We start from the raw sequence: 25374 nt of genomic DNA on the forward strand, positions 1-25374 counted from the left end.
AAAGACCGAACCCCGATCGCAACTTGCTCCACTCACAACAAGTACATTGGTTCAAATCCAATTGAAGTGCCAAAAAAGAAGGAACCAACATCAGTAAAAAGAACTAACGACAAGCTGCTTCGGTTAGCGGGTAACAATACACAAAAACCAGTCATCAGTCACCACAAATCTGTGTATTATGTGTGCACGTACAGATCCCGGCCGAAAAAAAACACCTCCAACCAACCAATCGTAAGTACAGAGAGAAGCACGCGCGATCGCACCTAATCCGACGAATATCGACGAAACAAATAACGATCGTTGGCTGCAGGCGAGAGGCTGCCTGCGATTGCGATGTACTCCGGCCGAGCAATGAATCCCAACTATTTTCGTTACTTGCACGCCTATCGACGATCACAGCAACCCGAAAAGTGCCAAAATATTGAATTCGAAGATGAGGTGTGTTGCCATAAGCTGCACCACTAGTTAGATCCTTAGCTCCTCGCCCTCTCTGTCTCGCTCTTTCTGCCGGTTCTGCTCCATCGTCCCAGCCTACTGCTGCTGCTGCTCGATCGTAATAAAATATTACTAATGACTAAAATTGATTTTTATTTTTCGGTATGCCTCCTCTATTTTCTGTGGAATAGAGGCCGTGAGGTGCGATTGGGAGGAGTGGTGCGTGCGCGGGTACAATTCTTCGGATCTGCACCGGAGAAAAAGGAATGCAGAGATCGCCCATTCCAGATCGATTTGTTTACTGCGTGCATAGTTTGCTTCTAGTGTTGCTTTGCTTCGGAGATGCTGATCCGATCGGATTTTGATTCGCATGGTTAGAAAACAGGGATGGTGATCTCTCTTTTCCGCAACCGTCCGGCTACCCGACCGGGAAGAAATAGCATCTCGTGCAATCCCGTAAATACTACCCATTCAGAGGCTGAAAATTGTAATGGTTAGTGTTATGGAATGATAATGGCATTCAAAGCATTTAGCGAAGAATGCCTTGTTGAATCATGCGCAGCTGATTCTTAAAACAGGTGATTGTAACATAACCCCGTTTATATTTACAAACTGTAAAACATGTACAACATATATGTACATATATAGGGGAGAACTCAACGTCAAGGTGGGGGATGTTGCAATCAGTTATGATTTATGGAAACTTTGTTGAGAGCTCATCAAGAAGGATGAGAAGGTGGTTGAAAGTGACTATTTTTCAGTGTTGTGCTCAAAATTATAGTTTATCTTATTTATTTGTTTCAATATTGCTGAATCATTCTGATATTGAAAGATTGTAAGAGTCGATAACCCGATAGAGGACCGATACAATAATAGGCGTCCCAATATCAGGGTATTCAAACAATTAGAGTAGAATTACCAATACTGGCCCCCCAAGATTGCAGTTTTGGATTAATGATCCCAAGTAACATTTTTAGTTTTATAACGTTCTTGAAACCCATTTTTTGCTGTACAAGAGTGCCTTAAAACCATTATAAAACCAAAATGTTACTGGGGATAATATTACTTGTTGACAGTAGGAAAGAATCATTTATGCATAACCTCCAACTCCCGTTTTTTTGTTTAAATTCGTTTTATTTCTACAATCTGAAAAACCAACTACATATTTACACTCAATATTTACAACGACAAGTGCCCTAATAGCAGCATGATCGGATATGGTGCAACGAACCCTAAACACTCACCAAAGCGTTCATGTAATCCAGAAGGTAGATCTCGGATGTTCTTGTCCTGGGAGGAGTGTTGAGGATCATCATCAGGAATTTGTTTTGGACCCGTTGAAGTTTGAGGTGATGGGTTTTAGCGGGAACGGGACAAATTTAGGATTTTTTAAATTACGACGGGACAGCACAATAAGATCTAATAAACGGGACTGTCCCGTTAAATACGGTACGTATGGTCAGCCTAGCTCGATGCATATCTAAATCCTTAAAACAATTTGAGCAGGCGTGGTGCTCGCAAAAGTGCTCAGTTCGTATTTAAAATTTCTGAAATATTTTGACCACAGGTGTTACTCACTAAAGTGCTCAGTGAGTATTAAATAGCTGAAATCGACACTGTTGTTTCATAAGGGCCAATGTCGCAAACGTAAACAATGCTTTTTGCTGCAAACTCCTCAACAACTAGGACCGCTCCCAACTAACAATTGCTTGGAACTTCTATCGAACGGAAGTTGAAAATACCGCCAGTAGTCTCTAATATTCCAGAAATCAGCAGAAGAAGTCAATGTTTACGTTTGCGACTTTCGCCCTTTTGAAACAACAATGTCGAAATGTGCTTCATTGTACCTAGTTTCTGAGACTAGTGACGATGGATGCGAGCACAGTCAACAGGAGGAAGACATCTCGATGAAAATAAATTCAGTGGATAATGACACGAACAAAATAAATACACAAAAATGAAAGTTTACTCAAAATTAAGTTGTTCTCACGCACTTGGCACTAGGTAGTTTGACTTAAACTACTGGACAAGCGAGCGCGGGCGGACTGTTTTACCGATTAAGGAGAGAGAGCCACCGCAGCAATCAGAGACATTCGCCCCCTCTACAATATATCACGGGCGAAGACGAATGTAACGATGCCTGTGAAAGACTCGAACGGTCAGCTACTGGCCGATCCAATTGACCAGCGAGCACTTCGTACAACTTTTTCAAGTGCTAGCTAAGTTGCTACATCTCGGCATGATCTGCCTAGGATCCGACCACGAACCAATAATATTGAATCTCCATCATTGCTAGAGATTCAAACGGCCATCCAATGCATGAAATCGAACAAAGCCCCTAAGGTTTTGGCCTAACTGTGTGCGATAACTGGCTAACTGACGAGGCATTAGGTTGCTGTACACCGTTCTCAAAGTTCAATGCACAGTTATCGTAGCCTGGATGTCGAAGAGATCTATGCCACCCTCCGGCGGCAGCAGGCCTGAAGATTCTGTGTGAACCATATTATCACTCTCCGCATCATTCTGGAGCAGGTCAACGAACTACAAGAGTCTCTGGGTCGTTACAATTCTGATAACAATCATGAGAAATAAAAAAATGAATCTATCACCTGAAGGAATAAAATAGACCCTATATCGCGGTCCTTGGCCTCTTACCACACGGAAACAAATGCATACCCACAACCATGAATAAAAAATCATGCAATCATGAATCAGGTCAGTTCATTAAACCATGATTATAATTTATGATTTCAGGAACATTATTCATGGTACTAGGCAATCCTCATCAGTCGACAGTATGCATAACCGGTTATACTTCGAACACTCCATTCGCAAGAAGTAAGAACGGCTGAGAGGTAGCACGCCGGACTCTTGTTTAGTGTACTCGAGTTCAAATCCCCTGTTGAACTTTTATTTTATTCTGCCGATCTTAACAACCAAAATGTAACGCAAATCATGAAATCATGATTTATATTCATGGTGTATTTTCAAAGCATGAAACACGACGGATTCGACGGATTCACGAATTATTTTCTCATTTCTGGGAACGGATTCTTACCCGTGCAGGAGTTGCTGCCCTACCTCCCCATGGTGCTGGCCGGGATACGAGCAACCTTAGGAAAGATCGGGTAACCAACCCCCTGTGGGAACTATGGTCGTATGCTGACAGGGAAGGGGGGCTTTGTTTCTCTCCGGAGATGCAAATCTTATTGAGCGTCTGTTTTCCATGTCAGGATCGGCTTACAACAGCGTCTGTTCTCCATGTTAGGGGCGGCTGATCATCGTCCGAGTGCCAGCGAGACTCTAAGTGAAACTGTGCACCATGGTCCACCGGAGATAAGGAGGAATGGTCCTCCGGAAATTTAGGTGGTTTGGTGTCAGGCCATGCAAGCCAGCCAAAAAAACTCACGCAAAGAACAATCAACAAAAGAGTACGGACCGGAACCACCGGCGAAGACCACTGCGACGAAAAGGGACTAGCGATTGGAAACTCGGTTCGTGGAACTGCAAATCTCTCAACTTCATCGGAAGCACTCGCATACTCGCCGATGTGCTCAAGGACCGTGGATTCGGCATCGTAGCGCTGCAGAAGGCTTGTTGGAAAAGAAAATGGTGCGAACGTTTAGAGGTAATCATACCATCTACCAGAGCTGCGGCAACACACATGAGCTGGGAACAGCTTTCATAGTGATGGGCGATATGCAAAGGCGCGTGATCGGGTGGTGGCCGATCAATGAAGGAATGTGCAGGATGAAGATCAAAGGCCGGTTCTTTAACTTCAGCATAATCAACGTCCATAGCCCACACTCCGGAAGCACTGATGATGATAAGGACGCATTCTGATTTTGACGTCGTAGCTTGGGCAGCTGTCGAACTCACGTTCCAAGTTCGACAGCTGCCCAAGCTACGACGTCAAAATCATCATAGGAAATTTGAACGCTCTGGTTGGCCAAGAGGAGGAGCTTAGATCGTCTATTGGAAAGTTCAGCGCTCACCGACTGACGAACGAAAATGGCCTACGACTAATTGATTTTGCTGCCTCCAAGAATATGGCCATTCGCAGCACCTACTTCCAACACAGCCTTCCGTATCGGTACACCTGGAGATCACCACTGCAGAATCACAAATCGACCACGTTCTGATTGATGGACGGCACTTCTCCGACATTATCGACGTCAGGACATATCGTGGCGCTAACATCGACTCTGACCACTATCTGGTGATGATTAAACTGCGCCCAAAACTAGAGATAACTAGATAAAATAGAGATGGCACATGATGAAAAACCAAGTATATCAAGAAAGCAGCTAGTAGAAACGAAAATAGAATTCGCGACCATGGCCATTAAAATAGTTTAGCGGAACTGTTTTGACGAGAAATATAATATTCGCTTAGTATTTTAACGCATATCAGTCCCGCTATGTGCTTGATTTCGATAATGACTAATATACGATAATGATATAATTTTTAAATTGAACTGGCTGAGCTAAAATGCAATTGCTTACAATGAAAACCCTCTTGTCTCTATTAACTTTAGCTTGGTTTGTTAGATCTAATCATAAAAAACGTGAGACAAAGGCACGGCAAATGCACGGTAAAGTGTTTCATTGGTACTTCGCGTACCTGAAGGAATAAAATAGACCCCATCTCGCGGTCCTTAGCCTCTTACCCAGCAACTCCTATCCCTACCTCCCCGCGGTGCTGGCCGAGATACGAGCAACCTTAGGGAAGATCGGGTAACCAATCCCGCTGGGAACTATGGTCGTATGCTGACAGGGAAGGGGGAGGGTTGCTCCTCTCCGGAGGTGCAAATCTTATTGAGCGTCTGTGCTTCATGTCAGGATCGGCTCACAACAGCGTCTGTTCTCCATGTTACGGGCGGCTGATCATCGTCCGAGTGCCAGCGAGGGACTCTAAGTGAAACTGTGCACCATGGTCCACCGGAAATAAGGAGGAATGGTCCTCCGGAAATTTAGGGGGTTTGGTGTCAGGCCCTGCAAGCCAGCCTTTAAAAAATCATACGCAACGAATAATCAACAAGAGAGTACGGACCAGAACCATCGGCGAAGACCACTGCGACAAAAAGGGACCAGCGATTGGAAACTCGGTTCGTGGAACTGCAAGTCTCTCAACTTCATCGGAAGCACACGCATACTCGCTGATGTGCTCAAGGACCGTGGATTCGGCATCGTAGCGCTGCAGGAGGTTTGTTGGAAGGGATCAATGGTGCAAACGTTTAGAGGTAATCATACCATCTACCAGAGCTGCGGCAACACACACGAGCTGGGAACAGCTTTCATAGTAATGGGCGATATGCAAAGGCGCGTGATCGGATGGTGGCCGATTGACGAGAGAATGTGCAGTTTGAGGATCAAAGACCGGTTCTTCAACTTCAGCATAATCAACGTTGATTATGTCCATAGCCCACACTCCGGAAGCACTGATGATGATAAGGACGCAGCTGGAACGTGAGTACGATAGCTGCCCAAGCCACGTCGTCAAAATCATCATAGGAGATTCGAACGCTCAGGTTGGCCAAGAGGAGGAGTTTAGACCGACTATTGGGAAGTTCAGCGCTCACCGATTGACGAACGAAAACGGCCTACGACTAATTGATTTTGCCGCCTCCAAGAATATGGCCATTCGCAGCACCTACTTCCAACACAGCCTTCCGTATCGGTACACCTGGAGATCACCACTGCAGACAGAATCACAAATCGACCACGTTCTGATTGATGGACGGCACTTCTCCGATATTATCGACGTCAGGACATCGACTCTGACCACTATCTGGTGATGCTTAAACTGCGCCCAAATCTATCCATCATCAACAATGTTCGGTACCGACGACCGCCGCGGTACGACCTATAGCGACTGAAGCAACCTGATGTCGCCACTGCATACGCGCAGCATCTCAAGGCAGCGTTGCCGGAAGAGTGGGAATGTGGGACGAAGTCGACGGAACGATTGGTTCGACGAAGAGTGCAGATAGATTCTAGAGGAGAAGGACGCAGCACGGGCGGTCGCGGTGCAGCAAGGTACCCGGCAGAACGTGGAACGTTATAGACGGAAGCGGAGACAACAGACCCGCCTTTTTCAGGAGAAGAAACGCCGCCTGGAAGAAGCGGAGTGCGAAGAGATGGAACAGCTGTGCCGTTCTCATGAAACACGCAAGTTCTACCAGAAGCTCAACGCATCCCGCAAAGGCTTCGTGCCGCGAGCCGAAATGTGCCGGGATAAGGATGGGAGCTACTTGACGGACGAACGTGTGGTGATCGAAAGGTGAAAGCAGCACTACGAGGAACATTTAAATGGCGCTGAGAGTACACGCAGTGAAAGTCAAGGTAGTGGAGGAGATGACCAAGTCAGTTCAGCGGACGATGGAAGCCAACCAGCCCCCACCTTGAGGGAAGTTGAGGATGCCATCCAACAGCTAGAGATCAATAAAGCAGCTAGTAAGGATGGTATAAGGTGAGGATAATATTTAGTAGAGCACCCGGGAGAGGCCGCAGGCTTCGTGGAAGGCCGTGTACACGATGGCTTTTTGCAGTTAAAAAGGACCTGAGGGCGCTCAATGTTCAGGGCGACTTGAAACGATTGGCCCAGGATCGAGTCCACTGAAAAAGGATAATCCATTCGGTGTAGGTTCATCGAAGAGCTGTAGCCCATCAAGTATTAAGTATCAAGGATGGTATCAGAGCTGGGCTCATCAAGATGGGCCCGGAAAAGCTAGCCACTTGCCTGCACAAATTGATAGTCAGAATCTGGGAAACTGAACAGCTACCGGAGGAGTGCAAGGAAGGGGTTATATGCCCCATCTTCAAGAGAAGCGACAAGCTGGAGTGTGAGAACTTTCGAGCGATTACCATCCTTAATGCCGCCTACAAAGTGATATCCCAGATTATCTTCTGTCGTCTGTCACCATTAGTGAATAAGTTCGTGGGAAGTTATCAAGCCGGTTTCGTTGACGCCCGCTCGACAACGAACCAGATCTTTACTGTACGGCAAATCCTTCAAAAATGACGTGAATACCAGGTCCCAACGCACCATCTGTTCGTTGATTTCAAGGTGGCATACCACAGTATAGATCGCGTAGAGCTATGGAATATTATGGACAAGAACAGCTTCCCTGGGAAGCTTACCAGACTGATCAAAGCAACGGTGGATGGTGTGCAAAACTGTGTGAAGATTTCGGGTGAACACTCCAGTTCGTTCGAATCGCGCCGGGGACTAAGACAAGGTGATGGACTTTCGTGCCTGTTGTTCAACATTACGCTAGAAGGTGTCATGCGAAGAGCCGGGGTACGATTTTCAACAGATCCAGTCAATTTATTTGTTTCGCGGATGACATGGACATTGTCGGCCGAACATTTGCAAAGGTTGCAGAACTGTATACCCGCCTGAACCGTGAAGCAACAAAAGTTGGACTGGTGGTGAATGCGTCAAAGACAAAGTACATGCTTGTGGACGGAACCGAGCGCGACAGGGCCCGCCTGGGAAGCAGTGTTACGATAGACGGCGATACCTTCGAGGTGGTTGAGGAATTCGTCTACCTCGGATCTTTGCTAACGGCTGACAACAACGTTAGTCGTGAAATACGAAGGCGCATCATCTGTGGAAGTCGGGCCTACTACGGGCTCCAGAAGAAACTGCGGTCAAAAAAGATTCGCCACCGCACCAAATGTGTCATATACACGGCGCTAATAAGACCGGTTGTCCTCTACGGACATGAAACATGGACAATGCTCGAAGAGGACTTGTATGCACTCGGATTACTCGAGAGACGGGTGCTTAGGACCATCTTTGGTGGTGTGCAAGAAGACGGTGTGTGGCGGCGAAGAATGAACCAAGAGCTCGCCCAACTCTACGGCGAACCCAGTATCCAGAAGGTAGCTAAAGTCGGAAGGGTACGATGGGCTGGGCATGTTGCAAGAATGCCGGACAGCAACCCTGCAAAGATGGTGTTCGCTTCCGAACCGGCAGGTACGAGACGACGTGGAGCGCAGCGAGCGAGATGGGCAGACCAGGTGCAAAACGACTTGGCGAGCGGGGGGCGTATTCGAGGATGGAGAGATGCGGCCTCGAACCGTGTATTGTGGCGTCATATTGTGGAATGAATGAATGAATGAAAGAATTTATCACAGTTTTGAGAGAAATTTTATACAATTTTCTCATCTGTAAGTATTCTCAACTTAAATTTTGGAAAAATTCATGTGTGCGTAAGGAAACCAAATAATAATTTCGCAAAGAAATCAAATTACAATCTTGCTACTTAACAAATTTTTCAACCGTGAATCTTTCTGAAGGCAGTGTGTAATATGCATAACATCCATTGCCGATATCTATTTTATCGATCTTACATATCACGTGACTCGCCGCCATACGCAACCGCGCTAATGCGGCATAATTTGAATTGAGCATCCGTAGGCCATGACTCACAACCCGTTTGCAAAGCAACCAGTTTTGAAGCGTCAGCGCCCAGTGCCGGAAAGGGAGAGGGTGAGAGGGTGGAGAGGAAGACAAATCAGCAGCCAGCATTCGTCCCCAGGACGAGTTACGTCCCCAGTCAAGTTTGATACAGAGATGACTCTTTCGAAATTTCAGATTCGGACACCGGTATTAATCAAGGAAGCGGTATTGAAGAAACTTCCTTGTCCGGCGGAAAAATGTAAGCTCCCACATTGTCGAACGGTGTGGTCCAGTATCAATTAGAACGAAAACGAAATCATTTAACCTAAGATGGATATCCCGTTGCTGCTAGCTTCCGCTGATGATTGTGACGTTTTGGTTCTACAGTCTTTTTGAAGACTAGCTGATTGGAAAATAGACAAATGAATTCGGTGAGCAAGTTCCAATTATTTTCTCATGCATCCTCCAGATGCTTAAAAAAATCAAGCATCAATAAAAAATAAATACACAAAGGGCATCGTATGCTGCTATTGCCGCAGATATTGTGGGAGTCCCAGGTATCCGGTTCACGCTTTAGTTGGCAGCGGTGGCTCTTCTAGGCCTTCTATTCCCTGAGTAGTTAGTGCGAATATGGGCGTCCTTGTGATGTTTTCCTGTACCTGTTATGAAGAACTAGTACATCCCAATCACCTACACATTCTGAAGACACTTTTTTTGCTCCATATGTAAATCCTTTTTATATTACTAGCGTTCATAACAAAAAGGGTACCATTACGGAGCATGAGAATTGATCAAATTATTCGCAGTACTACTTGTTCACCACCCCGGCTGGGTGAGGGATAGAGGATGAATCACACACACAATAGTCCTTATGCTGAACATGTCTTAGCATAAGAGCAATTCAATGAAAATATGATATATAATTTCAATGGCCAGCATAATAAAGTGCCCACTTGCCGTTTTTTATACTACTTTAGATCTCTAGATCTCGGTTGACCGTTTACCGATTTTTCTGAAAATTTCACGGGGTAAAAGAACATATTACGTTAATACCAAAATGATTTATTTGCCATTTTTTTTATTCTGTAGGTTGTAGATGAAGACTACTCACATGTTCAACAAAAACTTGTATTTTGGCAATACAAAAAAGTTTGCTAAAGATTCCTGTACTACAGTTGTGCACCAAAAGTTGTAGTTTTCAATGTTCCATTTTTTTACACGGTTGGAATTCATCACTTTCTCGAATAACCCGAACTTTCGCAGTTTTTTTTAAATACCATCTAAATTTTCTTTGATTTTTTGTGACAAGTGGGCACTGTATTATGCCGGCCAGTGTATGTCCAACAGTGTAGGCTTAAACAAATTATTAGCAAGGGCAATCAAAGGAATGTTTTTTTCGTGATTCAAACGTAAGAAATAACCTTGATTCTGAGTCTGTCCGTGAGTCTGTGAAAAAGTGATGGGCGAATTTAATCGTTTAGAAGGCCACCATGTTATTCCTTCCCGTAATATTGGGTAGACACCTTTACGTGGTGTGTTACGGGGTAAGATCTACCACGGTCACATTACCAGATACAGGCAAATCCTGACCCAACGAAAACCTTCCCCAATTCCCAATTCTGTAGTGCTTATGATATTGTCGATAAGTCATTAAGTAAATACTACACTAATCCCCTAGCAGCACAATTCACGTTGATTTGGTTGATATAACTCATATATGACCAAATTTAGTCTTATATGAGTATAATAGACTGATTTACAACATGTGTGTTGCTCGGGTCCTTCCTTCCAACTTCCTAGATGCTTCCCGACCGCAATTAATAATACTCATGTCCCTGTAATATTTTTCTTAGATTGGAATCAAGGATTAAACCCCCCTTGATTTCTGATAGCAGTCTGGAAAAGCATTTCAAAAATAACATGAGTATAATTAAAGTGACCAATCTTCTAATGTTGTGCTAGTACTTCTTTCATGTTCAGAATTGTCATCACATCTGTCACCGAGGAAAGAAGCTAAGCCGAAAGGAGCATTTCATAACTTTCAAATAGCTTCGCTCCCAACGAAAAATTCGATTACTATTTATACTAACAGGAAGCGTTTGGTACGGGAGGTCCACGCTTTATTCCTGCCCCTCGATTTCATGGTATGGATCGACTTTAAGGGTTTACAAATTCTGAAGTCGCTCAGTATCTAGAAATCATCTCTTCGGTACATACTGCGTAGTTGTCCTGTCCGTATGAAAAGAAAAATGACGGAATTTATGAACCGTCATTTTCCAGGATGCCTTCAAGTATTGGCTGCGCAAGTATGAAATTAGATTAGATTAGATTATTAGATTTAGAAGTACCAGAAGAATATCTGGAATCAACTTCAAATGATAATCTACAACAAACTAGTTTATTTATCGACGCAGTAGCGCCAGTGGCAAGTTTTTTTTCAATCAAAATTTTCAACACAGACAACAGTGTGATTTTTTTCATCAAATGCTGTGTCTGGTTGTCTAAGGTCGTCACTGGTTTTGTTTTCTGCATCTGATAGTAAAAAAGAATTGAAGTGTCAAATATTTAATTTTTTGTGAGAATTTCCCCGCGTGCTGCGTCTGGTTGGCTAGTCATCGGACAGACAAACAGGGCTATTATATTTATAACAAACATAAGAGAGTTACGTCTGCTTATTTGTGAAAAAATAAAAGGATTATAACCTTCAAGTAATATTTTGACTATTAATAATAAACAATAATAATATTAATGTTACTACAGTTTCAAATATATTGACCAACTTATTTACAAGATTTTGTCGCTTTGCACCATTGCCTGAACATTTAACCCCGCCCTGAACAAACCAGAATTATTTTGGACTACCTATTTTTAAATGATCAGTGTAACATATTTTGATATGAAATAATTAATATTGAGCGTCTTAGGGGAAAATGTTACAAGGTTAAAATACTTCAATCTTCCATTTTATTGAATATAGCGGAAGTAAATGGAAGATTGAAGTATTTTAACCTTATATTTTGATATTTTCCTAATATTTTTCTACAATAGGCTTTGATATCCGATAAGTTTCAACACATCTGCATTGAAAAATCATTTTCTTGGTAGCCACTATATAAACAGCAGCGGTTCTTAGACTGTCTAATTCACCCTCACCACCCTAGTTGATCTAATCGAATATTTTCAAAGTTTGAACTACCCCTACCCAGTTTTGATCCGAATCAGGCAATTTGAGCATCTGCCATAGCATTTTACTTTTTAACAAACCCCGCAAAAGTGTTTTCCCAGTGTTGCAGGTGGACATTTTCCTTTCCTTGTTTATACCAACAAGTGGTGAAAGCAGATGGTGGCTACACTCCATTTAAGTTGATTTAAAATCAGAAATCCCAGAATTATGTACGTTGTTGATTGCTTCTTTAACATTGCTCTTGTTACTTTTTGTAGTCGTCAGCAACCAAGTAGAAATCTTCTTATCTTCCTAATACTGGTTCACTATCTTTTTTTTAGCTCACCTTAATGGAAATTGAATTAGACGGGCTTGCTATTGCTTCACCCGGTCGGCGATATGGTAATGAAAGAATCTCTTGCATGGGTGTGCTCCATATGTTGGGTTATTAAAAATTAAAATCACCTCTGCTGCTCTGATTAACTTCCGATATACGCACTGCTGAAAAATGTTGAACAATTTGGAAACCATCGGTAAAACTAAAGACGTAAACTGCTTCTTTTGAAGAAAATGCCAATAGAGAGAGAGGGTGATGTGTGCGTAATGATCGCCCAATCACAGAAATTAGGGGTACGCGCGTATTCATATGCAAGTACGCACAACTGGGAACAGTTGGCAAAACACGCTTTACCGTATTAATGACGAAAATAGAACTCACATCATTTTTCATAATTAAACTTATAAACATACACTCCAGGCCATTTATCTCTGATCCTTTGCCTACCATGGCGTCAGTTCTGCTTTCAGCTTCTTTGGTGGATATCGGAATGCCAGATTGGGTGGAAACCATGGTCGTAATTTACTGTGGTCTAGCAGATAGTATGACTTCCCATAATGAATTAGAATTCAGTAAATCTGTGATTATTGAAAATTTGTTTGTCTTTCAATTAAAAGTAATTTTTAAGAAAAAAAAATGAAAAAAATTTGATCAAAACCATAAACTCGGCACCAACATTTCAAAACGGCGTAACTGCTTTTGTAAACAAGAACTTCTCACGTCACTGGTGGATTAATTTGGAAGCAGATAATTAACTAGATTTTTTAAATCAATTAGTAAGAAAATTATAATAATTATTATAATTGTAATATTTTTATTATTTTGTGGAGTAGATTTGGTAATGAGGTTTCAATATGTTTTTTTTTTACAAATAATGACGATAAAGAAAAAGAAAGCCCGCATTAGCAGACGCCATGGCGTCTCAAGGTGCATTACCACCTGCCATCGTCAACAGACCGACATCCATCACCGGGCAGCATTCACGCACGTATGTACACTGCTGACGTCAATATTTGCCATGTTTCGAAATTCCTCTACAATCGTTCAACAACCCATCCATCATCTGCTTAGCGACCCAAACAACAGTTTGGAACCGTTTTTTTTTTCTTCTTCTCGGAGCCCGTTGCACTTCCGAATCACCATAGGCAAGTGCAGTAACCCCGTCGAATGACGATCTTAGAACCATCTGGTCCACAACCGAAATGACGGCTGCCGGTAAGACGGGTATGCTTAAACAATATTGCTTTGCATTGAACGTAATAACTATTTCATACCTCGAGCTAGATCTCTAATGAGCGGCTCGGAAATGATGTACTTCCTCTTATTTCAATGCCCGAGAATCTAAGTGCTCCCCGTATCTGATACGCGGGATGAGGAGAGAAGACACTTAACAAACATCCTACTTCCTATTGGGATCATTGCAGCGCCGATTTCGGGCGTAGCAGAACGGGGCCAAAAGTAGCGCTGCTGCTGGGAGAACGTGAAACCGGAACCAGTAATGCTGATTGGACGAACGTGGTGAGCACACGTAACTAAAAGAAAAGTTAAACACATGTTCGAATCAATTATCCATACAAATGTTTTCTCCACGTTAACAAATGTAAGCCGACCACCCCTAGAGCGATCCAGCTTGTCTAAATACCCATAATTTTACCTTATCAAACCGGGGGGAAACGGTCTAATCTGCATCCAGAAGAAAAGTTTAATAATAAAATAATAGTATCATGTTTATTTATATTAAGGCCGTTTTCTCCACTTCCGCATAACTGTTGAAGAATGCTTACCATACTCTTGTTGATGTAAATTTGAACATTCTAGTGCTTGGGCAAATTTTTTACAATATTCTACACAATCCGTCAAACCCGTATATTCTCCTCATATAGGATTCACATATTAAAACAAATTAAATGTATTTTCATATATTAACTACATAAAACACAAAGAAGCAGTCAAGTAGCGCATATTGGACTATACTTTTCTAATTTCCCACAACCTCATTCATGGATCGAATCAGAATAGTTCAGCTGAACAGAAGAATGATTCAGCACGCGGGCTAAGCACAGGCTTGCCAAAAACTCCTCGCCGAGTAGAAAATGAGCAAGAGCAAGAGTTTTTTTGAGGAGCAGAAATAAGCATCAAAACTCACAACATTGTGCATCATTAAACCCGAGCTTGTGCGTCGCAAAACAAGAGCGAGTCTATCTGTTCATCTTTTTCTTGTGGCGCATCACTCACTTACACTTACACTCAAAACAGCCTCCAAGATTTTTTTCACATACAAAGCGTCGCTCCGGAGGCTCAATGAGTGCTCTTTCGCCCGACGCCTCACTCACATGTGTTTTTATTTTGCTTTTCCTCACGCTGTTTTTTTGTACTTCTGCTTTTTTTCGCTTCCACTCAATTGTGAGGATGCGAAGGCAGCATTTTGCTGATGATGATTTTATTTGACTCTAGCGAGTGTGAGGAGTTTTGACAAGCCTGGCTAAGCATGCCGACAAATCCATGCGTTGGGAAAATTTAAACCGGTTACTTATAAGGGGCGACCTAAAAACTGCGTCGCATTTTCCAAGCAAATTCTGCGCACACTATCCTTTCTCCGTCTCATTGGATTCTTTATAAATTATCATGTGACTTGCCGGAAAAATACTTTCCCTTCGTACAGCAAGTTCATCATTTATGAACGTTCCCTGGAAAACATAGCCAATTTGAGAAATTCTGAAAGCACCTGAGCGTACCAATTCAGATCAATTATGCGCAACTGCATGAACATTGAGCATGTCTTGTTTTCCCTACTGTTGTTCAAAAGGTGCAATGGATACACCCTGTTTACCGTCTTTCCGGTTCGGTATCTGCATAAATCACTTGTAGTACTTTCATTCGCGTACTTTGCTCTGGCGCTTCCTTTCGGTTATTCGAATTTTATTTCCGTTTATGTAGCACGCATTCACCTCGTGATACGTAATTGCAGCGATTGGCAGATGATTGAGCATGATTCTGTAGAGATGATTGGTTGCTCGCTCATAAAATTGTGCTGTGAGGTAAGGTTGAGGTTGTTTGACATATCACTGCTTGGTATTATGGGTTATATTTTTGAAGATGGAAGTAATTTTATATCATATTAATCACTGAGAAAAGACATTTTGTTGCCGAAGTGTTCCAGTGCAAGTTTTGCGGACAGTATGCTAGCGTCGCTCCAGAATGTTGAGCAACCAAACATCCACCAGTCCGACAAATTTTTAGCATTAACTAATTTAAGTTTTGACGAAATTTTACCAACGGATACTTTTGTGTGTTTTATTTTATTTATTTTTTTGTTGGTTGGGCAATATCAACTACAACGATCGCCTAGCTGATTATGATGGATTTTATACTTTCTTGACGTAATTATTAATTTAACTTTTCTTTGTGTAGTTTACAAGAGTTTGAGCCTCGCGCGCGGAATACAGGTATAAATTATTTCGAATTTAATTTTCGTGTGCCACATTTTGATCTGTTTGAATGATTAGGAGTGAATGACGTTTGTATGAGTACTTCTGAAAGAGTTTTGAAAGTTCGATATACATAGCTGTCTAGTAGATTGTTTCGCGGTTAAACTGAAACTTTTGATAACGACGGTATCACAAGTGTTGATGCCTGAATTGTCGAGAATCATGAATACTATAGATACATCATATGAGTTGTTGGGCGAAAATTGACCTGATACGGCTGGCTAGCGACGTCAGTCGTCTAGACACATATGATGTAGAGTGTGTGTTCGATTCCCGCCCCGGTTAAGGAGAAAACTTTCTCCACTTGTCCACTGGGTGTTGTGTAAATGTCTTGTCCGTCTCATGCTAGATGTTAAGTGTTCTGTTCTGTTCAGCACGGATCACACAATTTTCTTCAAGTCTTTAATGGTTTCAAGAAATGATTACTAACTTCTTGAACTTTAAATTAATTTCAGAGTTTTTTATAGATCGTAACGAACTACCAGGGAATCGTAGGATCATCAAATAATCTTTTGGGGAGTTCAGAACTCCTTGCAAACGAGATTTTATGCGGGCTTAGAGATACAAGTCTTTCCTTAGATTTCCATAAACCCTTTCCGGTTTCTGAAAATCTTTTTCCTGTATGCTTCTAATAATCCAATTATACGTGCTATAATTATAATAAATGACTAAAAATTGTGTGAATTTTGAAATAATCACAATTTCAAATTCCTACAACTAGTTTTTTGCCTCTTGAGAACCTTAAACATATTCGAGGACTTTTTTTTATTGTCTTTATTAATGAGGTTTTCGGCCCTAGACCGGTTCACCTCAACTTCGAGGACTTTTGGGATTAAAAATTATTTCTTGGAATCCTTTAAGAATCTTAAGGATCCCAGAAACCTTTATGATTAGTGTTTGAACTCTGATTAACTTTGATATCATCCTGTGGGGCCCTCCTTAGCCGTGCGGTAAGACGCGCGGCTACAAAGCAAGACCATGCTGAGGGTGGCTGGGTTCGATTCCCGGTGCCGGTCTAGGCAATTTTAGGATGGAAATTGTCTCGACTTCCCTGGGCATAAAAGTATCATCATGTTAGCCTCATGATATACGTATGCAAAATGGTAACTTGGCTTAGAAACCTCGCAGTTAATAACTGTGGAAGTGCTTAATGAACACTAAGCTGCGAGGCGGCTCTGTCGCAGTGTGGGGATGTAATGCCATTAAGAAGAAGAAAAAGAAGAAGAATCCTCATTGATAACACACACATCTAATCAGATAATTACTTCATGCAAAACTACATACGTCAAGCTGCATAATATTTATTGATATTTTTGTAGACCTGAAAATCAGACCTATCAGAGAGTATTGCAACTGAAATAATTAGCTAGATGATATTTTCTTACCATAATCATGGGTAGGACAATGCCTTGACTGTCCTACCCAGGAACATTCATGCGTAGGACATGTCCTACTTATCCTACCAACTCCCGGCGCCACTGATTGGAGTATCCTGGTTTTTTGCTTTTTTCAAAGTGTCATAAATTAAAGTGATTTAATTTAAAAGTGTGTTCCAATGCATACTTATACAGTGAATTTAATCTATTTTGAGGCTAAATGACGATTGCCATTAAAATTTCAGCACGATTTTTTTTTCTTCATTTTCCAAAAAGGCTGCGAAATTCGTTTGTGGGCACCTTTATTGGTTCGGTTATGGGCACCGTTATTTTATTTACAAATCATTCAATATCGTTTTGGTTGCCCCTGACTTATTTCAAATGACGTTTTTATGCAGTTTTTATACTTGTATAATTTGACTTGATTGAACATTTGATTGAAATAATGAGTCTAATTCATATTTTTGTTCTTTGGGTATGTCTAGTTATTATATCCACACTTTTTTAAACAAATCGTTGATTGATTTGCTTTCGACGAGGAATCGTGCCCCATTGTTTCCTTTTGAAAATTGGTCAGATCGGACTATGGGATCAAAATTTATGGCCAAAATATTAATTTATGTAATGAACGAGAAAATCACTATAATCGCTAGGGTGATTAATCAGTATTTTTTTGACTGTGGGGTATATCAATAAAACATAAATTAATGAAAAATTGAAACACATTTACCTTAAGCGCTATTTTAGACTTTACTTATGTGATTTTTTTTTAATATCTTCCCTAATGCACCGATGGAGGCATCATTGATCTGATTTTTTTTAGTGTTTCCTGGCTATTAGAATGAATAAATTATTCCTTTTCTTAAAATCTGGGTGGTCTCTATTCATGCTTCTTCATTTTTAGGGTGCCCACAGCCGAAGCACAAAATTGAAATACCCAAAAAAAAATTTTTTCAAATCGATTAAGTCAAACTATGTTTTCCACTTCTTCTTCTCATTGGCATTACATCCCCACACTGGGACAGAGCCGCCTCGCAGCTTAGTGTTCAGTAAGCATTTCCACAGTTATTAACTGCGAGGTTTCTAAGCCAGGTTACCATTTTTGCATTCGTATATCATGAGGCTAGCACTATGATACTTTTATGCCCAGGGAAGTCGAGACAATTTCCAATCCGAAAATTGCCTAGACCGACACCGGGAATCGAACCCAGCCACCCTCAGCATGGTCTTGCTTTGTAGCCGCGCGTCTTACCGCACGGCTAAGGAGGACCCCAATTTTTTCCGCTAGTAGTACGGTTATTAGTCTAGCCTTCCATTGGTATACAAATGTCGGCATAAGATCAACTAGGGCCAAAGATATGGATCAAAGACAAAAGGGTGCCCACAACCGAACCTCTTCCCCTACCTACTGATAATCGTCGAAAGTGTGGTTCCTTTGTCGATACTCTGTATCCAACTGAAGCTCGTAGCTAGTCAGTGACAAAGTTAACTCTTGAGTGAGTTTCAGGTTTTACCTTTAGATGACGTTGCTGTTGTCACTCGGAGCCAACTAAGTATCAGTTTTTATTTATATATTTATTCACATAATAAATTTACTCGTTTCCTGCAACTTTTTGGTCTTCACGTAAACTAAGTATACGTAAAGGCTACAGGATCACTCTAAAAGCGAACTTTTGATAGAAGGTTCGGAGACCCATAGTGTTAAAGCTATGTCTATTTAGAATCCGGAATAATAAAACATCTGTATCTAGGTAACGGATTGACATACAAATTAGGTTAATATATCAAAACAAAGGTAATTTACTGTACTTTAAGGAAAAAATATAAATGCAAATCATTTCTAGTTTTATAGTGACAATTTGCACTTTCTTCTGTATTCCCCTCATCAAGCGCTGCACACCTCCGGAGACAACTTCCTTTGCACATTTGTTCCACATTTTGGTCATCTGAGTCGCGTCCCGAGCCGTTTATCCACTTTTGTTAGGCTTTCGCTTCATTATTGCCCTTAATGTCTCGATGGGCCAGAACTGCGGGCAGTTGGGTGGATTATGTTTTTATTGTTGAAATCTACGTTATTATCGCGGTACAACTGAATGACTTCCCGGCTGTAGTGGCTACTCGCCAAATCTGGCCAAAACTTCACGGGACCTTCATGGGCTTTCATGAAACTTAGTACGCGGTTTTTGAGACATTCTTCCTTGTACAGCTTAAAGCTTGATCCACTTAGAATTTGGCTGCACGAAATTAGACATTTCTTTGCCGAAAAAGTTCATGAAAAGGTGGGTCAAGTTTTATTATCCCTGCATATAATATTTAATAAACTTTGAAGGAAAAAATATCGAAAAATTATTCATTGGCATTTCGGATGAAATCTCAGCCTTACCACTCTAACCACTCTCTCAATACCACTCAATACCATTTTTGTACAGTAGAACGGTCAACTTAATCTGCCATTTTTCACACCACTTCTCCATATAAGATGGTTTTCTGATTGTTTTGCACCATTTCTCAAGTTTCCCTATGATAATTGCCTAATATTTTTCGTTCGGATGAAAATTTGGGCATTTTGGTGGGTTGATAGATTTTTCAATAACGTCATTATCATTCGGTTTATACCATGCCATTACATCGCGTCTGTAATGGCAGCTTATTTTGTCAGGACAAAGTAACACCGGACAGTCTTGTAATTAAATGGATGGCAAAAATCACTTCTGAAGACACTCCTCCTTGTATTTTTGCCCATTTATGGTCGCTCCAGTGATGAAAACTTTAGTTTTCTTTCCACAACTGCAGATGCTTTGACATACCATCAATTTGTGGGCAATCTTGCCTGCATATACATATTTGAATTTTCCTGGGGCATTACCCTTCCGTTTGGCAAGGTAAAACTTGTGTCCCGGGAATTGAAAGTCAATTTTAATATTAATTTCATTGCTCATCAAAATATGTCAATGAATCGACTGCTTTGAGCGTGCTTACAGCGGCACACTAGAGTTAACTTTCTGAAATCAGTATGGCGAAAGGCATCTAAGGTTCGATTTCTCAAAATTAAGCAATCAAATCGAAAAAATATTTGGTAGAAGCAGTAGCGGACACCATCCTTCATAACCGGTACCAAATAGTTCTTCTTGAAAAGTTCTTAATTTTGAAAAAACGAGCCATACAAATTTCTGGCGGTTAACTCATGCTGGCTAGTTGTGCATATACTATAGCGCCTGGAAGTGGCAGCGGCGAGTAGAAAATCAGCCACTGCCAATAATGAATCGCCTGCTTTGAGCGTGCTTACAGCGGCACACTAGGAGTTAACTTTCTGAAATCAGTATGGCGAAAGGCTTCTAAGGTTCGATTTCTCAAAATTAAGCACCTTAATCGAAAAAATATTTGGTAGGCGTAGTAGCGGACACCATCCTTCTTAACCGGTACCAAATAGTTTTTCATGAAAAGTTCCTAATTTTGAGCAAACCCGCGTTAGATGTCTTTCGCCATACAAATTTCTGGCGGTTAACTCATGCTGGCTATTTTGCGCATATACTATAGCGCCTGGATGGGGCAGTGGTGGGTTGAAAATCAGGCACTGCCAATAATTCATTCATTGTATTTCGTCAGAACTTGCTCGACCAGCATTCTTGCGCGATGTTTGGCAACCAGGTTCTGTTTCAGGGTCCTTTTGGGACGCTTACTGACATCATATGACTTGAAACCTTCACGCCGACAGATTATTTGAGCGGCGCAGTGAACTTTTCGCTAAATCATTCAAGGAAATCCCAGAATTGTTCCGAACTGCTCTGCAGACTTTCACTAGCAGTTTCTGGTTGTATGTTCCATTTCTACGATTGTTTTGTTCCACGCGATCCAGCAATAGTGTTTCCCTATAACGTTTGACAAGTTTTTACAGTCAATTTCGGTACTTTTAGATACTAGAAAATGATTCCTCCTAACCTTGTTGGATTTCCAACGTGACTGTGCAAAATTTGTTCCCAACTCTCGCGTTCCATTTCCGATAACTTTTGAACGTGAGCATCAATACTGATGAAACTTTCACCATAAATTAAACAAACCCTCCACAACGATGTGATGTATTTTACTACTCGGTACGGCGCCGCAGTAATTTGAAAGAAACGGCCAAATACTATGTAGATCAAGCTTTAGAGTCCATCGTCTTATTCGTCACGAACACTTTGGTCTTTGCTCTGCAGCTGCATATCTCTCGCCAAATCATCAGTTTTTTGGCAAATTTGTCCATAAAAGCAAACTTAATCTCGCAGGAACAACTTCTCGTGCCGTCGCCATGCAGAATTTTTGGCCAGGAAGCTGTCCTAAATCCATTTTGACGTAGGTTCCACCGTCGATGAGCAGGATTATCAACGGGGGTGTGCAGAATTTTTTCTCTCCTCTCGGCTTCCATCTGGAATAATTTTTGACTCGCTGCACGAAACACCATGAAATTTATAGAAAATGGGCGCCCTAGGTAGTCATACCGCTGTAAAATTCTTACAGCGGTCACATTCCGTGCCTCTGCAATACAATAAATGATTCCGGATTCTAACTGGACAGAGCTTTATATTACAATCGACTCAGCTCGACGAATGAATTATTGGCAGTGGCTGATTTTCTACCCGCCGCTGTCACATCCAGGCGCTATAGTATATGCACAAAATAGCCAGCATGAGTTAACCGCCAGAAATTTGTATGGCGAAAGACATCTAACGCTGGTTTCTCAAAATTAGAAACTTTTCATGAAAAACTATTTGGTACCGGTTATGAGGGATGGTGTCTGCTACTACGCCTACCAAATATTTTTTCGATGAGGGTGCTTAATTTTGAGAAATCAAACTTAGATGCTTTTGCCATACTGATTTCAGAAAGTTAACTCCTAGTGTGCCGCTGTAAGCACGCTCAAAGCAGTCGATTCATTGAGGTGATGTCTGTGTGTGTGCTGCAACTACTTTGGTTGGGGGGGGGGGGTGGTCTGGGTGGTGTTGGGCTCATGCACTTCTTCTGAAATTGCGGCACCTAACTTAGGTTAGTTCGCCGACTGGCTTGGTGAGATCCACTAACTCGAGTCCTCCTGACTCCCCGGCGTCGCAGTTCCGGTGAAGGAAACTTCCGCATTGATGGTGCCCCAACTAACGGCGGCTATCGCAGGGGATGCTTTCGCACATTGCGCCAACTTCGTCTTCGGGTTGCAGAGGTGGTCCGACAGTTCCGGTGGTGGATGACGTCCGCACTAGCGGTGCCCTACATACCCCAAGCACTTTCGACTTTCTTCAGCAGGTTGGCTGATCGAGTGCCGAAGTCGGTCCGACGATTCCGATTGGAAGAAGACTTCCGGTTCACCGGCGCCCCGACGAACCGAGTCCAAACACTGCTCACTGCGCTGGATTTTCCTCCGAACTGACGCTTATTTGCCGGTCCCTTCTCCATCTACTTTGCAGCTCTGACGGTATTTGTGTCGCGACTCGGCTTACCGCATTCCACGTGTCTTCTTCGTTACACATTCGCTCCGCGATGTTGTCCGCCAGTAGAGCTGGTAATCCTCTACGTACTTCTGCAAACCTTGGGCAATCGAATACCACGTGTTCTGGAGTCTCCTCTATGTTGAGACACGCCGGGCAGAATGGCGTCTCTATGCTCCACGATCACCCACGTCGACACATTGGGTATGAGCTGGTGGGTCCACCTTTCATTATCTGCAATATCCCACTCCTGCTGCCACTTCACAATAGAGTCCAGTCTCACATCTCCGCTGGCGTCGCTGTACCTCTGATCTTCGCTGTTACAACTCGATAAGCGTTGCCGCAAGGATCAGCGTCAGCTTTCCGGCAGAACTAATTGAAGCGGTTGGATTGGCTGACTTCAATGTCCTATTTATATGCTGACCTAACGGGCAGCAGGGACTATGTCCAAGAGCTTGATGAACCTTCCCCAGGCAATCTGCGAGTTGTGGTTCCTGCCTAGGATGTGCTGGTGTTTGACAGTGGGCCCTGTTAAATTCCTATAAAAAGCTGCATGTATCCGCAAGTAGGCCAAAGCGACTGTGTGCCGCTCAAAGCGCACAAGTTCAAGTCCTGGTGTTAGGTGGGACACTAAACAGCCCAGGCCAATAAAAAAGTGTGGAAAAGCGGGCATCGAGCGGCTACCTTCTACCAAAGCTGTGGCACCAACGAGCTGGGGACCGGCTTCATAGTGCTGGGTACAATGCGCCATCATGTGGTTGGGTGGCAGCCAATCAACGCAAGGATGTGCAAGCTGAGGATTAAAGGCCGTTTCTTCAACTATAGCACCATCAACGTGCACTGCCCACACGAAGGGAGACCCGACGACGAGAAGCGATCTACGCACAGCTGGAGCAGACATACGATGGATGCCCACTGCGGGACGTCAAAATCGTCATCGGTGACATGAACGCACAGGTAGGAAAGGATGTATAGACCGGTCATCGGACCGGATAGTCTGCACACCCCATCTAATGACAACGGCCATAACGATGCATAAACTTCGCAGCCTTCCGCGGAATGGTAGTCCGTAGCACCTTCTCTCCCCGCAAAATATCCATAAGGTCACATGGAGATCGTCAAACCAAGAAACGGTAAACCAAATCGACCACGTTCTAATCGACGGTAAATTCTTCTCCGACATCACGAACGTCCGCACTTACCGCAGTGCGAATATTGAATCCGACCACTACCTCGTTGCAGTATGCCTGCGCTCAAAACTCTCGACGGTGTACAACACGCGTCGAAGTCGGACGCCGCAGCTTAACATTGGGCGGCTACAAGACGGTAGACTAGCCCAAGAATACGCGCAGCAGCTGGAAGTGGCACTCCCAACGGAAGAGCAGCTAGGCGCAGCGTCTCTTGAAGATGGCTGGAGAGATATTCGATCCGCCATTGATAGCACCGCAACCACTGCACTTGGTACGGTGCCCCCGGATCAGAGAAACGACTGGTATGATGGCCAATGTGAGCAGTTAGTAGAAGAGAAGAATGCAGCATGAGCGAGATTGCTGCAACAGGCACGATATAAACAGGCGCGGAACAGACAAAACTCGATTTTCCGGAGGAAAAAGCGTCAGCAGGAAGATCGAGACCGTGAAGAGACGGAACAACTGTGCCTAAAAACACACGAAAATTCTATGAGAAGTTGAACCGTTCACGTAAGGGCCACGTGCCACAGCCTGATATGTGTAAGGACAGAAACGGGAACCTTCTTACGAACGAGCGTGAGGTGATCCAAAGGTGGCGGCACTACGAAGAACACCTAAATGGTGATGTGACAGACGAAGATGGCAGTATGGTGATGGACCTGGGAGAACGCGCGCAGGGCATAATTTTACCGGCTCCGAAACTCCAGGAAATCCAGGAGAAGATTGGCGAGCTGAAGAACAACAAAGCCCCTGTTGTTGACCAACTACCAGGAGAGCTATTAAAACACGGTGGTGAGACACTGGCTAGAGCGCTGCACTGGGTCCTTACCAAGATTTTGGGGGGAGGAAGATTTGCCGCAGGAGTGGACGGAAGGTGTCGTGTGTCCCATCTACAAAAAGGGCGATAAGCTGGATTGTAGCAACTACCTACAAGGTAGGTACTCTCCCAAATTTTATGCCGTCCGACTGGCACCAATTGCAAGGGAGTTCGTGGGGCAGTACCAGGCGGGTTTTATGGGCAAACACTCCATCACGGAGCAGGTGTTCGCCATTCGCCAAGTACTGCAGAAATACCGCGAATACAACATGCCCACACATCATCTATCCATCGACTTCAAAGCCGCATATGATACATTCGATTGGAACCAGCTATGGCAGCTAATGCACGACACGGATTTCCGGATAAACTGACACGGTTGATCAAAGCGACGATGGATCGGGTGATGTGCGTAGTTCGAGTTTCAGGAGCATTCTCAAGTCCCTTTGAAACCCGCAGAGGATTACGGCAAGGTGATGATCTTTCGTGTCTGCTATTCAACATCGCTTTGGAGGGGGTAATACGAAGAGCAGGGATTAACACGAGTGGTACAATTTTCAATAAGACCGTCCAGCTATTTGGCTTCGCCGACGACATAGATATTATGGCGCGTAACTTTGAGAAGATGAAGGAAGTCTACATCAGACTGAAGAGGGAAGCTAAGCGGATCGTACTAGTCATCAACACGTCGAAGACGAAGTAC

At 43.0% G+C, this 25374-nt stretch overlaps 1 protein-coding gene across 1 annotated transcript in view; it reads right to left on the bottom strand.

The window, feature by feature from the left end:
- LOC134218276 (probable serine/threonine-protein kinase DDB_G0282963) overlaps nt 1–450 on the bottom strand; it is a 35747-nt gene extending 35297 nt beyond the window's left edge. The window contains exon 1 of the mRNA XM_062697209.1: nt 227–450. The gene's annotated coding sequence lies outside the window, so the exon portion shown is untranslated. The remainder of the gene's footprint in view (nt 1–226) is intronic.
- Nucleotides 451–25374: the final 24924 nt, after the last annotated feature.

Source organism: Armigeres subalbatus, chromosome 2, assembly GCF_024139115.2.
Source record: "Armigeres subalbatus isolate Guangzhou_Male chromosome 2, GZ_Asu_2, whole genome shotgun sequence".
Classification (NCBI taxonomy): Eukaryota; Metazoa; Arthropoda; class Insecta; order Diptera; family Culicidae; genus Armigeres; species Armigeres subalbatus.